At 41.0% G+C, this 11955-nt stretch overlaps 1 pseudogene; it reads right to left on the reverse strand.

The window, feature by feature from the left end:
• Nucleotides 1-10470: 10470 nt before the first annotated feature.
• On the reverse strand, nucleotides 10471-10588 carry LOC126475721 (5S ribosomal RNA; annotated as a pseudogene).
• Between the last annotated feature and the right edge of the window lie 1367 nt (nucleotides 10589-11955).

Genomic DNA, 11955 nt, shown 5'->3' on the forward strand with positions numbered 1-11955 from the left:
TCATTGGTATTTCCCAGTTGTTCTGAGGGTGATGCAGCGATGCTATCTGGATAAGGTGCAGTGTACATAGTGAGAGGACTTTAAAACAGAGTCGGGTCACTCCAAATTCGTAATCAGAAGCGTTGCCAGCAATACGTGTGGAGAGGCATCCAGTGAACGGCTGTCAAGATGCTAAAGAACGATTCCATGGCAGTCTTGTGATAAGTGTTAATAATTTGCGATTGAGCTCTCTCTCGCGTAGTACACGGATCAGTAAAACATACACACAACTCACTTATCTAACGTTTCACCATAAGCATCAAATGAATACATTCTACAGTTTGCAACAATACAGAAAACTAAACGTAACAACATGGTGGAAGAGTGCGTGTGCAACTGCTCTGTGTTACTAAGAAATCTTTGTGATTAGACAGAATCTTAGCTTCACCGTCGGAACAACAAAAAACTCGCTTGGAACAAGACCAGCACACACTGTAAGTTTTAAAACATGTATTGGACATGAAAGCGAAGGGACAGAATTGTTTGTAGCACATGAAGACATAAGCATAAAATGTAAGATAAAAGCACTGCATTTTAGTGAAAATTGCTTGTTAAACGCCGTTAAACATGCCTCATTAAGTTTAGTTGAATCGTGTCTAGCAAAAGGTAAATTTAATTCATTCAGTTGCGTCCAGACATAACTTTAATAAAACACCTTAACATATTAAACAGATCAACTTGGTATGATAATTGTCTTACGAACTTATTTGCGAATCGATAAACGGACATTTTTGCTTAAGAGTCGCTTCGTGAAAGATTTTACGAAGCTAACATTTGATGTAATTGACTTTTTTAGGCTGGTTCGAAAAACATAAAACACTTGTTGAAAACAAGTGGAGTAGCTGTCTGTAGAATCGAACTTGGATCTTCGGAAAAAAATGCTCTCTACGACTCGAACAAAACTATCAAGTAAAAAGGTAATTGGGCGAAGCCCATATTCCTGTAAGACCTCAGACTGAGAAGTTCCAAATTTAACATTTGCCTTTATCACCTGTTAAAATGTAGATGTCGTGTGACCAGGGCCTCCCGTCGTGTAGACCGCTCGCCTGGTGCAAGTCTTTCGATTTGACGCCACTTCGGCGACTTGCGCGTCGATGGGGATGAAATGATGATGATGATGATGATTAGGACAACACAACACCCAGTCCCTGAGCAGAGAAAATCTCCGACCCAGCCGGGGATCGAACCCGGACCCTTAGGACTGACAGTCTCGCGCTGACCACTCAGCTCCCGGGGGCGGACACCTATTGGCTAACCAAGAGGCATAACACAGTGGTGACAGACAAAGCGATGCTTTCCAGGGATAACTGCCAGAGTAGGCAATAGTATGTGAATATGAAAGATGACATCGACCGTACGGCAAAATGTGGCAAATACTTCGAAAGGGACGTGTATCAGCAGAAAACACACGACGCAGCAGACTGTCTATCACTGCTGCTGCTGCTGCTTCTCATGACTCCGCCTGTCAGAGGGTCGACGACCTCACTCCAGTTGACCGCGTGGAACCTCAGCTGCAGTCTTTGCACAGCAGTCGCACTGTTCGTCTGACGCACAACAGCTGACGCTCGTACAGTCGTACAGGGGAATATCAGACAACTGGAGACACGAACACTTTCACTTTAAGAGATGTCCAACGCGGTTTTTCTCTGATGCCCTCCTCACAGGTTGATACGAATTGTGTTGACTGCCAGTGATGAATTATGAACATGAACTCACCTATCATTTATGTTATAAGAAGTCACTTGCATGGGGACGAGTGTGAATCACAGTTCACAGATAGCCAATGCATGAATAGCAACCAATGGGTGAATAAAGGGAAATGTGAAACGCTTATAGGAAATATTAAATGGCTCGAATGTGATGATTGAACTTTGGAATCTTTTCCCCTCCCGTAACATTGAACTAGGGGAGAAATCTTCATCTCATGGATAAATTGCGAACAAGGTACTCTTTTTACTAATGATTCTGAACGCCATTCATAAGTTCATTGTACACGCTCATGTCCTGTGGGAATCATCATCAACTTTGAATTAGTGGCAGTTTAGGCTTGCACAAATTAACCATTGAATAAGCTGTTTTGCGGAGAGTTTCGCAATTCTATCGGCAGTTTCATCTCATTGGTATAGTATATTCCGTTCATTTTGCAAAGAGTCGCCTCTTTTTTTTTTTTTTTTTTACTAGTCTTGACTTTTTTAACTAAGTTTCATTAGACGTGCATTCATTCAAAAAACTATAGTCATTATAACATAACGACATTTAAACAAGGTATCTGTTTGCGGGTGTAAGCAACTCTCAATATGTTTGGGTTAATCTAAAATTTTGTTAGTAGCAGTTATCAATTCAAATCACGACATTATGAAGTCCCGCGCCGCGTTTTTCTGCACGTATTTGGCGGATAATCTCTTGAACTACTGTAGGGATTTTGACACGGCTTTCACTAAGATATAGATTGATTCACAGGAAGGTTTGTGTATACAGTTTATTACTGCTACGCCAGACAAATCGTCCCGGCACGGATACTTAGTGCTACCCATGGGATGCAGGGACAGTTGCTAGTATGTTAACCCTTTCAAACGCTCTGGCTACATCTATGTACATTAACTTTTACTGTGTCTTAGATGCAATAGAAGTATTTTTCCCAGTGGAAACCTGATGTACACATTTGTGAATGCTCAGCCTTTTCATCATGCGCAAGTGCTGCCAACTATTGGGCACTACTGTGAAAATAACAGCAAGTCAGTGTACCAGTGCGCGGCAACTACTTAGCATCGGAATATACGGATGTGGTTCGTTCGCTATTTTCCACTGTGCAGTTAAATACCGCTATTGTTACTTTGCTAGGTAAATAGTGGATGACCTTTTACTATTTATTACAACAGAGTATATTTCGTAATTAGTTATTTTAGCCCATAAAAGAAAGCAAAGTGCACAAAGCATGTTTTAAAAACGGATACATATTTTTGTATAACTCTTGCATCTAAAATCATTAAAAAATCACCTAAGAGCATTATCATATAAACAAAAATTTTCCGTCCTCCAGAAAAAAAATTGAGGTCTGAAAGGGTTTACGTGAGTAAAAGTAACAAGTAATTATGCTGTTAAATTAGCGCTAAGCTGAATTACTTTCATACCTGTTTCCATTAGCTACAATCAGCGTAGAGGGACAGGAATGTCAACTGAGACACCCTCACCATAGTCCCAGTTCACATAAAGGTGGTCACTTTGGGATCTTCTTATAGGCCGGTGTTGTTCTGTTGTCTCAGAATCTGCTCTACATCTACATCATGCTCCAAAAGCTACCTAACGGTGCATGACGGAGGGTACTTCTGGTACCTCTAACTGATCCCCGTTTCCCAGGTCTATTCGCGAATCATGTGTAGGAAGAATGAATGCCGGTAAGCCTCTGTATTAGCTCTAATTTCTCGGACTTCCTCGTTGTGGTCATTTAATGAGATGCATGTGCGGGGAAGTAACATAACCCGACTCTTCGCAGAAGGTGCTCACTCGAAATTTCAATAACAAAGCTCTGCGTGATACACAACGCATCTTTTGTAATGTATGCCACTAGAGTTTGTTGGCCATCTCTCCAACGCTCTCGTGCCGACCAAACGATCAGCTGACGATGTGCTCCGCACTCCGTTGAATCCTCTCTCTCTCTCTCTTTCTTTCTCTCCTGTTTGTCCTACCTGGTAAGTATCCCAGACTGATGAACAATACTCAATCATCGGTCGAAAAAGCACTTGTAAGCCACTTCCATCGTGGGTGAGTCACCATTTCGTTGCCCGCATCTCGTGGTCGTGCGGTAGCGTTCTCGCTTCCCACGCCCGGGTTCCCGGGTTCGATTCCCGGCGGGGTCAGGGATTTTCTCTGCCTCGTGATGGCTGGGTGTTGTGTGCTGTCCTTAGGTTAGTTAGGTTTAAGTAGTTCTAAGTTCTAGGGGACTGATGACCCTAGATGTTAAGTCCCATAGTGCTCAGAACCATTTGAAACATTTGAACCATTTCGTTAAGATCTTCCTGCGAATCTCAGCCTGGTATCTGCTTTTCCCACTATTTGTTTTATGTGATCATTCCACTTAAGGTCCCTCTGGATAGTTATCCCTAGATATTTTACTGCAGATAATATTTCCAGCAGTCTGTCATCTATAGTGTACTTGTACAATAGTGGATTTTCCTGTGTATCCGCAATATGTTACAGTTATTTACGTCATGGTCAAATGCCAGAGTCTGCATCATTCGTCAGTTCTTTGCTGATCATTCTGCAGATCGATACTGTCTACTGGTGTAGCTACTTTGTTATGGACAACCGCATCATCTGCGAACATTCTCAAAGAGCTTGCGACGCTTTGTACTAAATCATTTACGTACATTGTAAACCGTAACAATCCTATCACACTGCTTCGGGGTACTCCGAGAATTACCTTTACATCTGTCGATTTTGTTTCATTTAGAGCGACGTGTTGATTTCCATCTGGAAGGAAGTCTTGAATCCAGTCGCAAATCTGGTCTGGTATTCGGTTAAGTTCGTATTTTTATCACTAAACGGCAGTGCGGGACCGTGTCAAATTCCCTCCCGAAGTTAAATAATACGATCTCTACCTGAGCATTGTTGGCTACGGAACTTAAGGAGGAGCCGAGCAAGCTGTATTTCGTAAGATCTCTGTTTGCAGGACCCATGTTCGTCCTCCGAAAATATCATAATGCTTGAGCATAAAACATGTTCCATAATTCTATAAAAGACTGACGTGAACAGTGTAAGCCTATAATTATGTTCAAAAATGGTTCAAATGGCTCTGAGCACTATGGAACTCAACTGCTGTGGTCATCAGTCCCCTAGAACTTAGAACTACTTAAGCCTAACTAACCTAAGGACATCACACACACCCATGCCCGAAGCAGGATTCGAACCTGCGACCGTAGCAGCAGCGCGGCTCCGGACTGGAGCGCCTAGAACCGCACAGCCACCGCGGCCGGCATAATTTATGTTCAAAAATGGCTCTGAGCACTATGGGACTTAACTTCTGAGGTCATGAGACCCCTAGAACTTAGAACTACTTAAACCTAACTAACCTAAGGACATCACGCACATCCATGCCCGGGGCAGGATTCGAACCTGCGACCGTAGGGGCGCGTGGTTCCAGATTGTAGCGCCTAGAACCGCTCGGCCACTCCGGCCGGCTATAATTATGTGCAGCAGTCCTACGAACCTTCAGGAAAACGAGAATGATCTGTGCTTTTTTCGAACCCTATAGTCGAGATGGCGTAAGCAGATCCCTGACAGCTCGTGGCGCTGTTGTCAGCTTTCCTCTGCGAAGCGCTAACGGCTGTAGATGAGTACAGTGGCCGAACACAGAGCTGTGACAACACTGGGGCATTGCCGTAGAGACGTTTACAAAATCGCATTTCGCTGTTTGTGAGGTAGCTCCGCGAAGTTGCTTCGCCCAGCCCACTGAAACTGTCGCGAGTCAGCTTTCGTCGACTCCGCTATAGGTACCCTTCATTGCTCCAGTGATCTACGATACTGGTGCTAGAAGAGGAGCGAGTTTTGTCACGTAATCTTAGGAGATTCTTATAGATGTCTGGTCCTGATGCCTTTCCGGTGCTAAGCGACGTAGCTGCTTCTCTATTCCGCAATCGGTTATATTATGACCTCCTGCGGTAAATCAATTTCGGAACACCGAATTCAGTACTTCGGCCTTCTCTCTGTTACCTTCCTTTTCGGTGCCAGTATGATCACTGAGTGAATGAATAGAGGATTTCGAACCGCTTGCTGATTTTACGAAAGACCAGAAGCTCTTAGAGTTTTTACTCAGAGTGGTTGATAAAAATTTTTTCTTTCAAAATCATCGAACGCTTCTTTCATCGCTCTCCTTACGGTCACTTTCAATTCATTCTACATCTGCATCCCTGTACATATACTCTATCATGGGATTTGTTGTTGACTTTATTGACTCCTTCAGTAAGACTCATTGAGTGGCCATTAGACGAAAAAATGATTCTTTCTTGGATAGTATTTTCATAGACTTTGTACAGAAACGTATGCAGTGTTTAGCAGGCGACGTTTTCAATAGGTTTCCAGCGGAGCTGACAAAAAAATGGAGTGATAAATCCCAAGATCTCAAATCTTTCTAGTGACACATCACTGTTCTGCAGGAGAGTTCATCGCAACAGTTGGGAAATTTCCTCTGAAATATGTTACTTATTCATATACTCTCACAATTTTTTTGTGTTTTATTAACTGTTTACTTCTTTTGTTTACAAATCAGCATTCAGTAAACTGTGCAGTGACTCGTTCCATGATAAAGTACCTTTGGCACGCGTGAATCCACTGAATGCGATACTAAATAACATAAAACAAAACAATGTCAAAGAGCTGACACAGTTATACATTTTAACTGAATTATATTTGGTTTTTCAGTGGATGAAACGGTCGGCGAATTCTTTATAAATTGAGCATCAGGCCCCAAGATTTGTTTAAATTGAAACTTCCGTCACAGTTTATTTCGTTTTCCGTCGTCTATGTTTCGACGGACTCCGAACTTGGGCTGTCACAGAATCTTGGCATTTGCGCCACGATGCTGGCTGCTCTCGTCGTGTGACTCGTTTAGCGCCCGCTGCTTCGCTCGCGTAGACTGTATGGCCACCAGACGTTGTTTTGTTTTTATTTCATCGAATGTTTTATGTTGGTCACAAATTGAAACACCCTCTAAGCTTTTCACGCTAATTAAGCCCATTTAAGCAAGGTCTTTTCCAAGTATACTTCTGACGAAAAAGCGATTCTGGTGGGTGGAGTCCAAACATTTTATTAATCACGCCTTTTGTGTTCTTGTGGAGATATTTCCATAACAACAGTCATCCCTTAACAAATATTTCTTTACATCTACCCGAGAAGTGAAATACTAATTTTCATAAATTAAGTTTTTAAATTTTTTTAACGGGACGAAATATTTTCTAAATAAATTTCATCCCATTTTCACTCCCTTAGGAGTTGAATTTCCGGAAACACTGAAACACATATTTTGTTATTTGTAATCGAGAAGTCAAAATACCAGTTTTCAGAGATGTAGCATTAGAAATACTTCAGTAGTTCTTTAATAACGACATATTTTCAAAAAAAACTTTCAACCACTATTTCACCCCCATAGGGTTAAATTACCAAAAATGCTGAAACACGTATTACTTTATTTCTGACCGAGAAACCAAAGACCAATTTTCGTAGATGTAGCTTAGAAACTGTCTTGAAAGCGACAATTAAAAAAAAAAAATAAAACTTTCATCCCCTCTTTCACTCCCTTAGGGTTGGAATTTCGAAACATCTCTTCTTAAACAACACAACAGTAAAAGATTCACACCTTCTCCAAATTTCAAGTTTCTATTCTTAGCGGTTTGGACTGGGCGATGTCAGAACATTGCCTTTTATATATAGAGGTAGAAGAACATTATATTCTAGGCAGAGCTCGGTGACAATTGATGTGCTTCGTTGACTGAATCGGGTTCGCCGCTGACGTTCTTTGCATCTATCCTCGGCTGTTCTAATGGTCTGTTCACATAAGATGTGCCTCCTTCGAGTGGAATGCAGCACACATCCGGCTTGTGGAAACCTAGATCGTCTTTAACATTACAGAGAAGACTTTTTATCGCCGCTGACCGGAGCAGAATATCCTGAATGCCATATTTCCGTAAAATTCTACCTACCTTCTCGGAAAGTAAGGCAGATAAGCAGTCCTAGGCATCTGCTTTTCTTTCTCAGTTTCAACCACGTCCTCATACGTTATTGATTTTGAATTCACCGCCAGCTGAAATTTGTCGCGAATTGCGGTGGTCATTTTTAAGAACCCTGTTGTTCTTCTCTACTTTTGCCCGGTTGTTAATGAAAAGCTACATGAAATTCATTATATCGTCAGTACTCCTACTTGCTTAAACGTTTGTCTACTGGTGCTTTGAATACGCACTGCGTGAATATTTTGTACGTAAGCGTTGAATTTCCCTTAGAATATTACTCTACATTTCATCTCCTGAGATACCAAAACTTTGTGCTGGTCCTGAACTCTCAACTGGACCCATGCCTCTCACAGGCAGTGGAGTTTTTATTCTGGAAATAAATACTATGCTGAGGCTAACCCACACAGGACCGTATCCTACTTCCTAGAAGTGTAATTCAAGACAGATATGCAAGTGAATCTCTTTGTTTGGAAAATAGAAGAGGGAAGAGGAAGCTGACAAATTAAATAGCATTGTCGGCAGAAGCATTCCCTCGAAAATCAAAGGTCATATTTATACGCCTGGTTTGGCGAACACACCGCTGCTGAGTTATTGTGATGGCATGCCACTTATCAGTCGAAGCATTTAGGTGAACTAACCTCTTTACAGTTTCATCAATACAGCATTAGTTACGTACAGAAACTTTTTTTTTCATCATAAGGCAATGTAAAGTAATTTTTTATTCGACTACATGTGTAATAAAGATTGTAACTATTTTTACGCCCTCAGTCCCGTTTATTTATTTGATGTCTTAATGTGAATGAAATGCCGTGTATCATAAGAATTTGTTGCATTATTTCACATAAATGTAATTGTATGCAATTGATGTGTAAACTACGCACATTTTGGTCTGACGTGAAAAGTTTATTTGTGCAAATTTTTATTCACGCGAGAGGAACAAGTGAAAGGAGTTAGTCTGTACTGGGTCTCAGTCACGTAATGGCGGGCGGGCTCGGAAATATCATTAATTGGTAGACAAAGTAATAATTTCGTGGAAGGAAAACCAGTTTTCGTTGTGATAGATGTTGGAAGATTTTAAGATAAGTATTATACTGAGATGGAGGACGCTGTACAAGCATGTGGAGAGGGGTGGGACATAGAAGTTTACAGGAAAGAACAGAAACGTCTTCGCTGAAGCAAAACACATCATTTTCGAGAATTTTCAGAAATTCCGCGAAACAAAAGAGTCGCAAGAGGGAAAATTGGAGGAAAGAACGAAGCAATAACCGTTATTTCCAAGACGGAAGATTTATGAAGAAATCAGTACAGAAGACAATGAGGACTCAAGACTAAAACCACAAGCGCTTACATCATCAAAACGTGAGTATACTGTGAATTTACTGAGGCAGTGTACCAAACACTTATCCACTGTGTTCTGGTAGATGAGAGACTGCATACTATGTCAGTAAAACGGACTTTTTTTTTTTACGAAAAGTGACTGTTTAGCTATCGTTTGTATTTTGTGTATTTGGACTGTGAATGGATTGCCTGTTCTACAATTAGTTATTCTGAGTGTCAAAGCAGACAATATATGAATGTGATGATACGCTAGTTAAATATATTGATCGACATTTGTCCACTGTTGAGCGTACATAAAACTGTGTTTGCATATTACCCTGTCGCATCACATTCCCTTCCATTTAGACCAGTTAGACCAGTATTTGAAAGGTTGTCATAGCAATGAGATTTCTACGACAGGGCGATGTATTGGAGAGACGAAGGGAATTGCTTGTTTTTTTTCAATTAATTCCCACTATCTTGTCCTATTCCTAAGAATCATCGAACATTTGCAATATGATAACATCAGAATTGTCAACAACGGCGACACCATCCACAAGAAAACATACCAACGATTCTTCTCTGGTGTAAAAAAATTTTTGCATCTCAGTAAACAGAACCTTAGAACAGACTCCTGCGTGAGCATTTACAAATTACAAAGAAGGGTGAAAATCAGATCAGTTAACCAACAGAACGATTGAAGATTCAATACATTTTATTTTCTTTCAGCCTTAAATTTTCTCACAGTAAAGTTATTACAATACTTACGCGGACAGTGGAAGCAAAATATCACACCGACCTACTTACACAACATTTGACACTGTAATCACAGAACTGTTTTCCTCTCTAATTATGTTAATTTGCAATAGTTCAGATTCACTTATACTTAATGAAAAGACAGTTAAAGCTATAAAGCACTGTAGCTTATAACAGATCTCTTACATTACTGTTTCTTTGAGCCTTAAATTTTATGTGGAAGTGGTTCTATAAATTACTACAAGTCATGTCAATTTATACGTCAGTGACTATTCTACGTTGATACACTACCAATAATTTGACAGACAACACATCTTACTAGTTTCATTCAGAGTACCACACGTATACATACATTAATCAGTATACATTAATAGTTCACTTTGGTTTACATACTCTTAGCTCCACAACGTAAAAGACCTACCTACTGTATCCACATACACTCCGTCTTCAGGCCACAAGTGGCCCATCGGGACCATCCGACCGCCGTGTCATCCTCAGTTGAGGATGTGGATAGGAGGGGCGTGTGGTCAGCACACCGCTCTCACGGTCGGTATGTTGGTTTCCTTGACCGAAGCCGCTGCTATTCGGTCGAGTAGCTCCTCAATTGGCATCACGAGGCTGAGTGCACCCCGAAAAATAGAAGCAACGCATGGCGACCCGGATGGTCACCCATCCAAGTGCCGGCCACGCCCGACAGCGCTTAACTTCGGTGATCTGACGGGAACCGGTGTATCCACTGCGGCAAGGCCGTTGCCCAATGGATCCACATGCAACGACATTTTCCAGAGAATCTAGAAAAACAGTTTATCTTTCAAGTTGTTGTATATACGTAAGCATTCGGATTCTATATTTCTTCTTGTTATTTTCATACAAGTTGTTTTCAAGTCGGTACTAGACCAAGATAAGAGTAATTCTGGTAGCGAATAGGCCCTATGGAAGCATAATCCGTGCATTAAATTATTATGATGACGTTAAGGTAAGCTACAGGTGCACCATTTTAGAGAGATGTTTTCCGTCACAGAGTAACAGTAAACCATATTATAAACGTTTTCCTTGCTGTAAACAGTGAAGAGGTAGCATTAAGATTGATTGACATTGTCAGTGGCTGTAGGCAGTTCTCAGGCATACATTACAGGTGTTCCGGCGTGCCGGCCGAAGTGGCCGTGCGGTTAAAGGCGCTGCAGTCTGGAACCGCAAGACCGCAACGGTTGCAGGTTCGAATCCTGCCTCGGGCATGGATGTTTGTGATGTCCCTAGGTTAGCTAGGTTTAACTAGTTCTAAGTTCTACGGGACTAATGACCTCAGCAGTTGAGTCCCATAGTGCTCAGAGCCATTTGAACCATTTTTTGTTCCGGCGTATGAGAACAGTAGTGCAGTTTGCAAAGGCAATAATGTGGTGACAGCACAACACATTATCACAGTCACTTACTAGCGAACAATTAGCTAATTATTAACTATTTTAGACTTTTTAAATTTTCTTGCTTTTTCAAGGAGTCATATTGCCAAAAGATTACTTTCTTTTGCAAAAATATTATTTTGTTTATTGTTGCCATCAGTTCATTGTCCATCCCTAACAGAGTTCAGTTGTTGGTACACCATGATTCCAACAGATATCGGGTGCAGACAGCAGATTAGTAGATAGAAAAGTATGATTTATTGACAGATATTGATCAGTCATAGATATCGTTTGTTTATTTATTTATTTATTTAGTAAACATAATAGCTTTTATAATCATCACGATGGAGACTGGAGCATCCATTACCAGAATAACTAGTGTAGGGTGTGTTTGCGTATATCTTTACATCAAAAATTTTCTTCTGATGATCTGTCATATACCTCTCCAACTAGAACTTAATCTTTTCGTGTAACGTTTTATGTGTTTCTGCCATTAATGCGCCATCTTTGGGTTGATGAGAGGAAAATCCGTCTAGCTCCATGCAAGATAAAAAAATTGCAGTACATCGTAGTGGAAAAATTTCGGAACTGAAAATACCTGCGACGAAGCCATAGAGATCATTATTGGCTACGTTATGTTCATATTTTACAGTGTTCATTTTAGCGGATATCTGAACATATCTGCAGGCAACAGAAGTACAACTGCGCCTCAGAATGGAAGACAA

This window comes from Schistocerca serialis, chromosome 4 (assembly GCF_023864345.2).
Source record: "Schistocerca serialis cubense isolate TAMUIC-IGC-003099 chromosome 4, iqSchSeri2.2, whole genome shotgun sequence".
In the NCBI taxonomy this organism is placed as follows: Eukaryota; Metazoa; Arthropoda; class Insecta; order Orthoptera; family Acrididae; genus Schistocerca; species Schistocerca serialis.